Source organism: Neopelma chrysocephalum, unplaced genomic scaffold, assembly GCF_003984885.1.
Source record: "Neopelma chrysocephalum unplaced genomic scaffold, ASM398488v2 Primary Assembly neopelma1_23, whole genome shotgun sequence".
Lineage (NCBI taxonomy): Eukaryota > Metazoa > Chordata > Aves > Passeriformes > Pipridae > Neopelma > Neopelma chrysocephalum.
Window position 1 is genome coordinate 23806932 of NW_020897691.1, and position 14004 is coordinate 23820935.

Genomic DNA, 14004 nt, shown 5'->3' on the forward strand with positions numbered 1-14004 from the left:
AGAGCGGGGTATAATGAGAAAAAGAGGGAAGTCTTGCAGTATTAGAACCAGCTGCATTGAAATGCAGCTGAAAGCTAGTTATGTGTCCAGAAACTATGGGTATGGTTGTGCCTCCTGAAAAGGAGCAGTTGAAAAGGATTTGCAGATTATGAGGGAAAGCATAATCAGTGTGAGAATACTGGTTCAGCCAAACCAGCCCAACAGTGTGGAACTCAGCATGAGCTCTGCTACGTCATTGCAGCCAGCGCAGGTTTAGGAAGGGCAGATCCTGTCTGACCAACCTGATCTCCTTTTATGACCAGGTGATCCACCTGGTGAATGAGGGGAAGGCTGTGGATGTGGTCTTTCTGGACTTAAGCAAATCTTTTGACACTGTCTCCCATAGCATGCTCCTGAAAAAGCTGGCAGCCCATGGCTTGGACAGGGGCACTCTGTGCTGGGTTAGGAACTGGCTGGAGGGCCGGGCCCAGAGAGTGGTGGTGAACGGTGCTGCATCCAGTTGGCAGCCGGTCATTAGTAGTGTCCCCCAGGGATCAGTGGTGGGCCAAGTTCTGTTTAATATCTTTACTGATGATCTGGATGAGGGCATTGAGTGTACCATTAGCAAATTTGCAGATGACACCAAGCTGGGGGGGAGTGCTCGAAGGCAGGAGGGCTCTGCAGAGGGACCTGGACAAGCTGGAGAAATGGGCTGATTCCAACGGGATGAGGTTCAACAAGGCCAAGTGCCAGGTCCTGCACTTTGGCCACAACAACCCCGTGCAGCGCTACAGGCTGGGGACAGAGTGGCTGGAGAGCAGCCAGGCAGAAAGGGACCTGGGAGTTTGGATTGACAGGAAGCTGAACACGAGCCAGCAGTGTGCCCAGGTGGCCAAGAAGGCCAATGGCATCCTGGCCTGGATCAGGAACAGTGTGGCCAGCAGGACCAGGGAAGTGATTCTTCCCCTCTACTCAGTGCTGGTGAGGCCACACCTGGAGTACTGTGTCAAGTTCTGGGCCCCTCAGTTCAGGAAGGATATGGAGGTGCTGGAGCAGGTCCAGAGAAGAGCAACAAGGATGGTGAAGGGACTCAAGTACAAGTCCTATAAGGAGAGGCTGAGGGAGCTGGGGTTGTTCAGCCTGGAGAAGAGGAGGCTCAGGGGACACCTCATCACTCTCTACAACTCCCTGAAAGGAGGTTGTAGCCAGGTGGGGGTTGGTCTCTTCTCCCAGGCAACCAGCAGTAGGACAAGAGGGCACGGTCTTAAGCTGTGCCAGGGGAGGTTTAGGTTGGATATTAGGAAGAAATTTTTTATGGAGAGAGTAATCAGATATTGGAATGGGCTACCCAGGGAGGTGGTGGATTCACCATCCCTGGAGGTTTTTAAGATGAGATTGGATGTGGCACTTTGTGCCGTGGTCTAGTAACCATGGTGGTGTTGGATCAAGGATTGGACTTGATGATCTCAGAGGTCTTTTCCAACCCAGTGGATTCTATGATTCTAATTAACAGGAGAGCCAGCATGATCCCAGAGAGAATAAGCAGAATGTGCTGAAACTGCAAATAATATTTACCTTTGTATGTAATATTACTGTCATGTTGTGCATCTATTTCTGTTCTCTTTTAAAGGATGTAGAGGCAGGCAAATGATTCCAAATTCTGAAAAAAGTCCTTTTAGTGCAGGAGTTGGACAATGTGTTGCAACACCTTTTGGCTTCAGAAACACTTATTTTACTGAGACAACTGGTGTGTGTGTATGTGTGTGTGTGTTCATATGCAGGGAAGCAATTACAGGGATCAGTGAGGAGTTCAGAGGGGCAGATGCACACTACTGGGCTGCTATGTCGAAGAGCAAGTTTTGTGTCCTAAAACACAGGAGATGGTGGTACACACCTGACAGATGTCTTTGCTGGGTGATGAATTAACTGTGGCACAGCCTGTCTTGTGGTGTTTCCCTCTGGCATCAAGTGTCCTTAATAATTTCCCATAAAATGCAGATGCTCCCACAGAAGGGAGGGTCCTGAAAGGGCAGTGGTTTAAGATGAAAAGGGGAAGATGGGAAGTCATGACATGTCAGGTGGATCGGGCCAAGGTTTGTCACCTGGTTACAACCACTCAGTCTTTGTTCTGCACTTTAGGAAGATGTACTGGACCTTGCAGTTGGCTCAAGTGAAGGTAGGAATGCCTGGTCCAAGGAGCCTGCTGGGATATGAGTAGGTGACCGACAGATGCTAAGCTGCAGTTGAGGTTGAGGAATAAGCACTGCTTCTACTTCACTGTAGGCATGCGGGGCCTTTGCGCAGTTATGCGCAAGATGAAATAAGAACTTTTCGCTGTGTTCGAGAGCTGCTGAAGAGTGCTCAGATATGATAAAGATGGGGTTTGTATTAAGTATCCAGAAGCACAAAAGGCTTCTTCCAGAGTATTGCTAGTGAGAGCTATCTCCTGGTTTCAGAGAAATGGAAGCAATTATAGAGCATTTATTGTGAAGTGAGGACACACATTCATTTGCAGGGTGCTAAACTTGTCCAATTAACTCTGAGTTCCTGAAATAATATAATAATAATAAAATATACTATCATTTTAGTAATTGAATTTTCTCCCCCATTGGGAACAGTGCATATTAAAGTAAGGGTTTATCCTTGGTTACAGAGAGATTTCTTGTTTTTCTTCAAGTTTGGCTGACCCAACGAAAAAGTCAGGGAAAAGTCACATTTTCTGCAGCTGTAGAATGGCATTTTCAAGGGTTGACTTAAAAAAAACAAAACAAAACAAAACAAAAACAACAAAAAGGAGAAAAGGAACATTTCCTAATCTTGCCTTAATTTTTTAAAATTGATTTGTTTACACTTACTTGACTTCAGTGAATTAACCATGTTTAAGTGCTGAAAATACAAGCTTTTGTCCTCGGGATGAAAGCCAGAGCATTTGTTGGTGGAAACAGCAGAATGTTAGTCTGTGATTCTCTTTGGGATTCTTGTGCCGAAATATCCATGTTTCCATATGAATATCTTTTAGCTGAAAATAGGTAATTTCAGCCCTGCTGAATGGCTGGATTTCAGTCACCCTTTTCCAAGGAGACACTGGAGCCAATTTTCCAAGTAGAGGACATTGAGTAGGTATGATAAGATAGTCTTGGAAGTTTGATTAGGAAATTACCTCCTTCCTGTGCTGGTTTGCTTGCAGAATTGCACTAAGCTTTTTGAGGATGGAAATTATATTTTGTAGTACATAATTGTATTCCTATGTTTAATACATTTTTTTAGAGCTGTCAGTTTTGTCTATTCAAATGCACAGTGTGGAGGGTTTTTTTGATCGTAGTGTGTATCTGGTCTTTGTGGCTTCGAGTCACACAGGACAGAGTGAAAACCAGCATCCTGCAAGAGCCACGTGCACAAGTGTTCGTTGGTGATTGGAAGATAAATTTGCTGTTACGGCACTGAGAGATTCTTCTAATCAGTTGACCCCTGCAAGGAGCTTCAGGCTGCTTCCTCTGTTGGTGATATGTTTTGAAACCTTTGCTTTATGTTTAAAAAATTAGTATGTGTGTAACGATTCATTTATGTACTTTCCATAGTGTGGTGCTCCAGTATGAAGGGCAAGTTGAGCTATTGATCCATGTGCTTCCAAAGAAAATCTTACTCTGGTCTGAGACCTTACCTTCTTGTTCAGTTTCTTTCCATGAGCAGCCTGAAAGAAAAACAGTTTTTCAGATTCCTGAGCTCTTTATAGCACAGCCTGCTGTGTATTTGTAGTGCTTAACACCATTCACTCTTCTAAATAATAAAACCACCTTATTTTAAGGACAAGGGTTCATGGGAGGTCACATTCCTCTCAGCTGATACAAATCAATGTCTACTTTTGCTCATCAGCTGATGGTTCACTTCTGGTTTTGCTGTTGTCCTGCCTAGGACTCACTTGTCTTCCCAGGGTCTGACCAATACCTCTTTCCCCCAGTGGAATTAGAACATTGTTTACCAAAGTGTCTTCTTTGTCTGAGAGATGTAGCTGTTCACCACTGGGGGAGAAAAGTAATTTCTGCAGTCATTCTTCCTGAAGTTTGGTGAAGTTATTGCAGTTTATGAAGTTTGGATGTCAAGATTATAATGTTCTGTCCAAGGACAAAACACAGTAAGAGGTGCATTTCTGTTTGATTTTTAAATGTGCTCAATTTTTCTTTCCTTCCTAATTAATAATTAGAAATGTACTTTCATGCACTCAGATTCATTTGTTGCTGTTTCACTCCTACATACCCTTTCTCACTAGTGTTAGTCAGTGATATGAATTATTTAATGGGCATACTATGCTGCAGAAACAGCATTTTTAGCTGGGTTGCTATATACTTGGACAGACACAAAAAAAAAGATCACTTTTTGAGGAAGCTGTCAGAAATCTCCTGCATTTTAAATGTGAAAACTGTGAGCCCTGGATGCTGAAGAAAATGTTATAGTGTTCCAGCAATATTTACTCTAATGTCCCATTTGTGTTACCTGTCAAAAATAGGTAGTGAAATCCCAGGTCTGAGATACATCAGGGAAATACCAGTTTCTGAGCAACCCCTGAGGCTCCAAGAAACCATTGATGAATAATTCTACTAAAATTGAAAAATTTTTCTGTTGTGCATTTTCAGTGCAACATCAATCTGCTTTTTATGAGGTGGTTTTTTTATACCAGAAAAGATGGATTCTGGTTATCTGTTCTTAGCACTTCCTTCAGAGGCCTTTCCATCTTCAAAGCAGTATATGAACTTTGGCTAATTAAGCTTACATCTGGAAGTGTGAAGCATTTTTCATTTTGCTGCTGAAGCAATTTATAACTCTAATTCCTGCAAGATATTTCTTCAAAGTGAGTTGAAGGTGTTTTTTACCTTGTGCAGTCATGTTCTGAAAGGTTTGAATAATCTCACCAGAGAAGAAAGTTGCTTTGGAGAGGAGAGGCAGAATGTTCCTGGCTGAAATTTTCTTGCTTCTTCCTTTCTTTTGTTGTAATGTGGTTTATGTTGTCTTCAGGCATCCTGGAAAATACTAATTGTTGAAACTCAAGGAAAAAGGTGTCAGCTGGTGTGTATTTTGGCTGCTGATTATCTGGTAGGGATGAGTTAGAGCAGAGCTGAGGCAGGGAAAGTAAGAATGAAAGCTTTCCGTGTGCATCACTGGGACGTCAGACTGTTTAATTCATGAAGTCTGGTAAGACCTTATTTCACTGTAGATGAATATTGTACGTCTATTTATATACCTCTAAATCATAAAAATAACAGCAGATGTAAAGAAGCAGAATATAAGTGAGAACTAGACTTGGATGAAGGTCAGAAAAAAAATGAAATAGGTTTTACTGATGGTGTTGGCTTTTGCCTTTGAAGTCATTCAAGTCACGTATACAGAGAAAAAGCAACTGCTGACAACTCATCTATGCGTGGGACAGGAAAATCACAAATCTACCGCAATATTCTGAGCAATACTAAATTTTTATCTGGATTTCACTGCCATGAAGTAGTATAGGAACTTAACTTATTTTGGTTTTAGGAAACAGCCATTAAGGACTGGAGTTGTACTTCATTGAGCTGCCACTGGGATGCTGTCAGATTTTGATAGCTCTTGAAGCTAAGTCAGATAATTTTTATGATTGATTCACAGCACTATTTCTCTTTCCATGTGCAACTACTTAGTTATTCTCTGAGTTAAATTTAAGAAATGTGAACAGTCAAGGCAGTGATCGTACATGGATTAAGCCCTGCATGATCAGAGCTGCAGGTGCATTAGGCATGCCAAATCAGGGTTATGTTGTCTTAACTAAACTGAAAGTTGCCTGGAGTTTCACAAACCTCATGTGAAATCTCCTTTCTTTTTCTATATGGCCCTGAACAATTTGCCATGCTTTGAATAGGTATGATTTCTGGGCCTGTAGATCTCCATGCAGAACACTTGTACTTGAAATATCAGGAATGGTAATAACTTATTTCTCTGCAGGGAAGACAGATACATACTTTATTAATGGAAAAATGTGAATGAGGAAAGAGCTCTCTGGTCCTAGGGAAGATGCTGAATGCAGCACTTCGTTCTTCCAACATCAGTGGATGCCTTTTTATTGTCAGGGACAGCTTTGCTCTGGATGGGTGAGCGTGATGGTGAGCTCAGACCAGGTCTGCAGAGCTGGGAGGACTCAGCCCATTCTTGTTACTTTGCTTCGGGTCATCGCAATATGAAGTTTGGCCAAGAACAGCCCCAGCTCTTAACTTTCCGCTTAGAGCTGCAATTTCCCCCTTGCATTGGGATGGGGCAAAGGTAAAGAGACAGTCATTGAACTGTGTGACTGAAGTATTGTTTAAAGGTGACCATATATCCCAGATCAGGGGCAGTCTCATTTTCCCCCTGTCCCTCCACAAGCCTTCCAGAAGGTTAATGCAGTTCATGATCTTAGACAGTGGTCATGCAGAATGGCACTGCACCCTTTCCTCAGGATGTGTCCCATGTAGTTTAATCTTTATAAAGACCACATCCTGAACTAAGAGGTAAGGGTCACGTTGCCACACATGGAAATGAGAAACCTTTTCTTACAGTTCTTGTAAATGTCAACACTAAACGATGAGCCCTGTGAAAAAGTGAGGGGAATCTCCCCACCTTTCCATGGACCTTTTGGCACCATGTTGTGCAGTGTGAAACACTGTGTGATAAAAGGAGTGCTGCTATTTCTTCCTTTTGGCACCGCTGACTCCCCGCTGCAGGTTCACAGTTATAAACGGGCTGTGAGCCGCTTGTACAGAACAATTGTAGCGGCTGTGGCTGTGCTCTGTCTCTTGGTGGCGAGGCAGAACCTGCCATGCAGGAACAAGGAGCGGCTGGAGTTGGTAACAGCTGTTCGTGACACATCCCCACCTATTTGGAGAAGAAATATGAGCAGGGTCACACACTCTTTCCTCAACACCCTCATTACCTTGAAATTACACTTTCCAAAGGGGCACTGCTCTTACCCTGTGTAATTTTAAATGATGGCTCTGTGCCATTTTTAGGGGGGTGCTTTCTTTCCACTGTAAAATGTTTGCATTGGGGTTATTTAGACTTGTTTCCTCCACCACCTCTAATTCTGAGAAAACCATAGGTAAGTTAAGAAGAATGCTGGTAGAATTCACAGCTCAAGAGACCTACATTCACTCCTCCCCAAATAGAGGCAGATCAAGCAACATCTTCTGCAGTAGTGCCTCAGCTCTGCCCTGCTAGGACTGGAAAGAAGAAAGTAATTCTGTGTGCCCAGAAACTGCCAGCAAAGGTGCTGGCAGCCATATTAATGCTAAGGGTTGGATCAAACTCCTTCACTTTGTGCTGCTCATCAAAGAGGCAACACGAGCTTTTGAGCTTTAGCACTAATTTGTTTCAGAACTGCAGTGATAACCCAGCTAACAAAAGAAGCCCTCCAGTTTATAGCTGCTCCAGGGTCCCTGGAAATATTCAAGGCCAGGTTGGATGGGGTTCTAAGCAATCTGATCTAGTTGCAGGTGTCCCTCCTCATGGTAGGGGGGTTGGACTAGATGACCTTTAAAGGTCCCTTCCAACCCAAACTGCACTATGATTCTTTGATTCTGTGGTCTGGGAAAGTGAACAAAAATATTGTTGCTATAAGGAAAAGCAGGTGTGTGTACACATTCACCACCTGCCTCCTTGTCCTGCACAGCAGGATTGCATCAGGGTCTTTGTAGTCTCCCTTCTGATTATTAATCTTCTTTAACCCTTGAATTGACAGCGTAAATTTTGCTTGATACAGTGGTTAACTGCTGAGAGATGTATATAAACGTGTACTCTTCCATAAATGCCATTACCTGGCAATTCTCCACAGTAGCTGGGACCTCATTTCATTCTACTCTTTCACTTTAATTAGAGTTCAGAGAGAGCAACTGAGCATGTAAATAAACTCCCTAGTTTTTTTCCAACCCACTGAGGAGCTCTCTGAGAGCATAAGCTTGCCATATGAGCACTCTTTCTTGTAAGCCAGCTGGGAAGCAGCAAACATCCCAGTTCCTTCCCTATAAATAATCAAACTTTTTGCTCTGCTGTCTCTGTACACCTCCAGTCACATGTCTGCAAGTACTTGTGAATTTGAGTAGACTTATAGAGCCAGGTTCACCAAAGGCTTTAGATGGACAAGGCAAGGCACTGAGTGCTATTTATAAAGCAGTTTCTTATGTTGCAATGTCCCAGGCCCTTGCTTAGCCACCATGTAAACTTGACATCCTCTCTACATATAGCATCTAAATATTCCAGGTTTCTTGATCCTTTCACATGTGTATCTAGAAGCATTACAACTTCTGCCTCATGCCAACCTCACAGCTGGCAGGGAGGGGGGTATGAAAGTCCCTGATAAAGGTTATTTTTCATACATTCCCTAAAGGTATGTTGTTTCAGAGTGGGCAAGCTAGATGCACCAAACTCGTTTTCTTGCTTCCTAGACAGCTTGTCTAATTTATCTAATGGAACATAAAAGCAGTTTTTAGTAGAAATGTCTGCATTTGGTGGAATAGGAGCAGAGAATGGCTCTTCCATGGAGCTGTTGGTCATATTCACCTTCTCTGGCCTACTATTTACGCCCAGCAGTATGGATTTTGTGTTGTAGCTAAAAATGTGGAGTTACTATGCCTCAATTGCATGAGGCTGTGGGTTTTCACGTGGCTTCTTGAATTTTTTTGAAAGGTTAAAGCTGAGGTAGAAAATGGTGTCACTATTGAGGGAAAGGAAGGTCACACTTTTTCTATCGCTCTGTATCTGATTGCCTGCTCTCTCCTTCCTCTGCCCTTCCCAGACTATGAATAGGGAGTTCAGGAGTGTTTCCTGCAGGCCAGCTGTGGTATTGTTGCTGGAAGGTCTCAGTTACAAGTGAAGAGCGTGGGCTGGATGAGAAGTGATGAGTTACTGGTGACTGATCTCAGCTGATGGGGGGAAAAAATGACTCCTCAGTGAACTGGGCTATTTCCCAAAAAAGGAATCCATCACTTGGGAGAAGAGATTAATGAAGTACATCCAGCAGCTCTGCTGGCCTCTGGACAGCAGTTTGCACTGAAGCCACCGGATGAGGCGTTTCGTTGTGTCATCGTGCGATTATTTATATCTTCCGTTGACTAGAACATTTATTTCCCAAAAGCAGAGTGGGTGTATAATTTGCTATTTTTTATTCTTTATTAAGTTCTAAATATAAACCAGCCCTGGGTGTGTAAAGCTGTACTGCTGATTGATTGGGATGGGATGGGAGGAGGCTGAGGAACTCCCCTTGCCTGCAGAGGTCTTCTCTCCTCAGCATTCACGAACTTCTGAGCCAAGCAAGGAATTTTCCTTTCTGCCCGGTTGCTGTTTATTTGAGGAATGGTTTGACATTGTCTGCAGAATTAAGACTGGTTTATACCTGTTATCTTGAGCACCACAAAGAATTTTACCAGTAAAATAATTTGCAGGGAGTGGTGGTGGTGTGTGTGTGTTTTCATGACTTTTGCTAGAGCAAGCCTATATTCTGACAGTTCTAAGCTTCTGTGGTAATAAATGGCAAGGAGGACTAAGTTTAGGGGGTGTTTTAGTAGTGCTGAACTGCAAATGAAATCTTTGTGAACCAAATTTGTTGGTAGTTATAGAAAACTTATCTGACTGATCATGTATATTAGGATAGGAAAGTACTTTCAGTTCTTTCCCTCCTTCTTTGATAGTTTTTTTCCAGTCTTGTATGAAATTATATTTCAATTTTGTAGTAATTTGAATTTTAGGTGTGCAAAATGATTTTAATGTATTTATTTAATCTAATGTTTATATAAATTAAAAAGACAATGGATGAAACAGTTCTACTGCTTCTGCAAAATCTCATTAATGTTAAAACAAAGAGGAACATCAAGTTCTCATACTGGGTCCCATATAACCATTTAAAATTGTGGAAGGTGCATGGCTAGAGGCCATCCCTGGTTTTGAGTAGGAGACCCAGGGTTTGTGTCAAACATTTTCACTAGGCTTTCCTATGTGCCTGTCAAAGATGATTTCCCAGCAATAGTTTTCTGGCATTTCTCTGGACAAGGAGAAGATACTGGTTTTCATCTCAGAGCCTACTGATCTCTATCACTGCTGTCAGTGTGCAGTGTTAAAGACAGGTAAAGACTTCAAAAATGTTTTAAAAATCATGAGTAAGAATTTTTTTAAAAGTAGTTACTGAAGCTCACCTACTTCTTGAAGTGAACTTTCATTCTGATTATTAAAAAAAACCCCTTCTCAGCTTTTGATGTTTTTCTTGTCTGCTTTACCTTTGCCTCTGCAAGTTTGAAATACAAAGCAGCAAAAGGACAAAGCACTGAAAACTAGCAGGAAAGTTGTTCCTGTGAGGGACCCTTGTGCTTAGGTTTTCGTGTTGGTGCTAGACCAGATCCAGATGTGATATACTTTGAAACATCAAATCTTTGGATATTTGCCTGAAATTGATGCAAATCTATGTCTGTCAAAATGTCCAGACACTTCTAGTAGCAGATAAGAATTCTGTTTAGGTTTTTTTTTCAGCTTCCACTGGCTATGCTGAGACTTTAGCTAGTGTATTTTAAATAGAAGGGTATAGGATATTTACAGTTGTATAAGACCTGACTCTAATGTTATGAATTGGGCCATAGACATCAGGCTTTATAAAATACAGTTTGACTGGGCTAAGACAAGCTCAGTTACTGTGCGTAAAAAAGCATAGCAGTATGCAAGTATGTAGGGAGAAGCAACAAGTGTTTTATCAGCTGAAAAATCTAGGTGATATGCTTTTGACAAGTCCAAAAATAGGTAGCAGAGGCAAAAGAAATTTCCACTGGTGTGTTCCCACTTTGGAGACAACTTAGTTAAGCAGAGTTAAAGTAGCTTTTTGGATCCACTGTGAAGTAGCCCTTATTAACACTGTTCATTCTTTTTTTTTATTTTCTTTTTTTTTTTTTTTAATTAATGTGTGACCATTCTTTTACATGAAAACCATCAGAATAAGTACAGATTCCTTTAGAAATATGCTATGGAAAGTACCTACCTTATTTTTTTTTCAGCTATAATCTCAAAGTCTTAGTTTATGGTTCTTGCTATCAGAGATGTATTTACATTGAATTTCAGGGATGTTGTCTGTTCTTTACTTTTAAAGCAGAGCATCGGAGCCTGCTGAATCCCAAGACGTCATTGTTTCTGGGGATGTTGTTTCTTGTAGCAGCTTGTATTCAGATTGCATATAAATCCCCTACGCCTTTGTGGTAGGGGATAAGAAGGCACTGGGTCCTTGACTATCCTGGTGTGACATCGAGGAAAGACATCTGATGTTTTTCTACCACGCATGGTCATGGAAAGGGCAGAGGGGATAGCTGGAAGTTGCAGAAGCCCAGCTGTGCTTCAGCTGAGTCATGGGGACACTGTTTTCCCCCTAAAATTCCCAAAAAGTAGTTCAGGACAAGCCGTGAGAACATCATCTAAAAACAGGCAGTTTAGGAGGTCTGAGGTTTTTCAGCATAGAAAATAGTTTCAGAAATCTTTTTATATTTATGCTTTGATCGTTATTAGCATTTGCATAATTTAGTCTCTTAGGTGTAATTTTTAGAGGAGGTAAATTAAAAGATTTCCTTACCAAGGGAAAGACAGTTTCTTTGTAGATTAAACAGCTGTTCTACAGTGCCATCTTTGGGGTATTGTACAGGAAGTCAGTGCCTTGTTAATTCTGCAATGCAAAGTGGTCTTTTAGAGCATGCTGTATAATCGTTGTCTTGGTGCTGCTTATCAGAGCTAATAAAAACTCACTATGGTCTGTTGAGCCAACAGGAAGAGCATTAGCTGCTAGTAAAACAATTTAATTCTGAAGGTTTGAATCTTTATATAATAATCAAAGCATTCTGCCTTTCGCCACAAGTGCTATGCTACTGATTGTTGCCATAGCAGCTATATTTTATTGAGGAAAAAAAAGTCTGTAAATAGAAACTTAACCACAGATTTAGTTTTAAACAAAATTCTGACTGACCTCAGAGGACAACCTTGCATGCTTAAATTTAGGTGTATGTTTAAATATCTTTTTAGAGTAGAGCAGCTCTCAGAGACATTATAATGCTCAAAGACAAAATCTTGAATTTATCTCATGGAGGTGCCTCTTTAATAGTCTGTTGTGGCAATAAACAATCAAAACTATAATCTGGAATTCAAAAGTAATAACCTAAATTTAAGGCTTGCTTATTTCAGAATTATATTTAGAAAATAAGGAGCTTTGCTAGAGCAAAAATATCTAGGGCACAATTGTCAAATAATGTGAGAAACAGCAAAGTTACTGCAGTACTCAAGCAAGAGCATTGCTGCAGTGTTCAGTGAAAGTTGTCTTTGCTTGGTATCCTCTCAGTTCTGGGGAAGTGAATAGCTATGACAAGTCAAGCTGTCTGGAGTCAAAAACATTAACAGCTGAAGGTGATGACACTTTGTCCCAGATACCCTTGGGGAGTTGGTGGCTGTTGCCCCACATTTCCAGATACCTGCTTCCTAGTACTCAGGCTACTCATGTGTGGTTAGGTATTTTAAGGTGATTTTTTCCCTGCCTTGAACCTGGGCTTTTGATATCCGTAACTTCAGGTGTGTCTTGTTTTGTCTTCATGCTGAGCCTGATAAACTTTCCTTTATCAGCTCCAGGCATATGAGGGTCTTCTTCCTGCCTAGTTTTTTCACATTCAACATTTATCTTCAGAAGTGAATTAAATATGAAAATGCTCTTGTTACTCCTAGGATAAGAGTGTCCACACATGGGCAGTTAAATATAATCACAACTACACGGGGTGCTCTATGGCATTTTTGCAGCCAGGCAGACTGTGTATCCCCTTTACCTAGAAGAGAACTTATTTCCACCCAGCAACAGATGATATTAGACTGGCACTTGTCAATAAGTAAACTACCTTAAACCAATGTTGTACTGACTACCTTGCCCTTCATGCTAAATAAAAAGGACATATAAATATTCCTATATGCAATGAAAGCTCTCTACCTGTGTACGAAGGGTCAGTCCAGCTTTTTGGGAGGTGATAGTAAGGGAGTTCCTCTAGAAGAGGATTCAAATGCAGAAGTAGAGGTACCTCTTGGGGGATGCTTGTTGTGTCAGTAGGAGTTGGGTATCCTGGAGACAAAGTGGGAAAGTGTGAGCTGATCCTGTTCCCACTGAGGCTGCTGGGAGACTTGATCAATGATCTCAGCAAGGCCAGCCTCTCTGGCTGACAGTGTGTATCTTTGACATAAAAATGCAGTTCTCTCAGTAATTTTCAGAATTCCATCGAAAGTCTAGTAAAGGGGAATTAATTTCTAATATGATGTTAAGAATATCTACTATGATCTAGTTTGATAACTTGGAAATATCAAAACGCTCTACAAATCTAAATGAATCATCCAGCAGATGTCTGGAGTGAGAAAAATAAAATATCTGTGTTACAGCTGGGAAATTGGGGCACAGAGAAGATCAAAGATTTAGCTAGGCTCTTTGGTTCCATTTTTAATTAATACTTACCATGTAGAAAATTAGCAAATTAAAAAAAAGAAAGTGAAACTTAGTTACAGAAGGCAGAGAAACTGGTTTATTAAGTGGATTATAATATAAAGAATGTACTCAACTGCAAACCTTCCACCAGTGGGTTTCAAACATGGTGCAGGGGCATCAAATCAACTAATTTTTCTCCTGGCTAATATTTTTTTCCACCTGTTACACTCCTTAGGTACAAGGGTAATGAAGTGATGATATCGTTAATGCTATAAAACCCAGAATAGAACAGAACAGAGAGACTGGTATGGGTACAAAAACTGTCTTGAAATCACCTTCTGTTACATTAAAATCCACTAGGTTAACGATCATAAAGGCGTCTTCTTGGGCTTTACAGCAGCATAATTCCACTGCTCTTAGCTTAGTACCTCTTGATTTACATTAGTATGTGTCAAATCAGGCTGTACTTGTATTTTGACTCTGTGTTGGCAGTTGGAAGGAAGCTCACTTTTTTCTAGGCTAAAATTTTAATATCAGGCACTCATGGAGCAATAGGACTT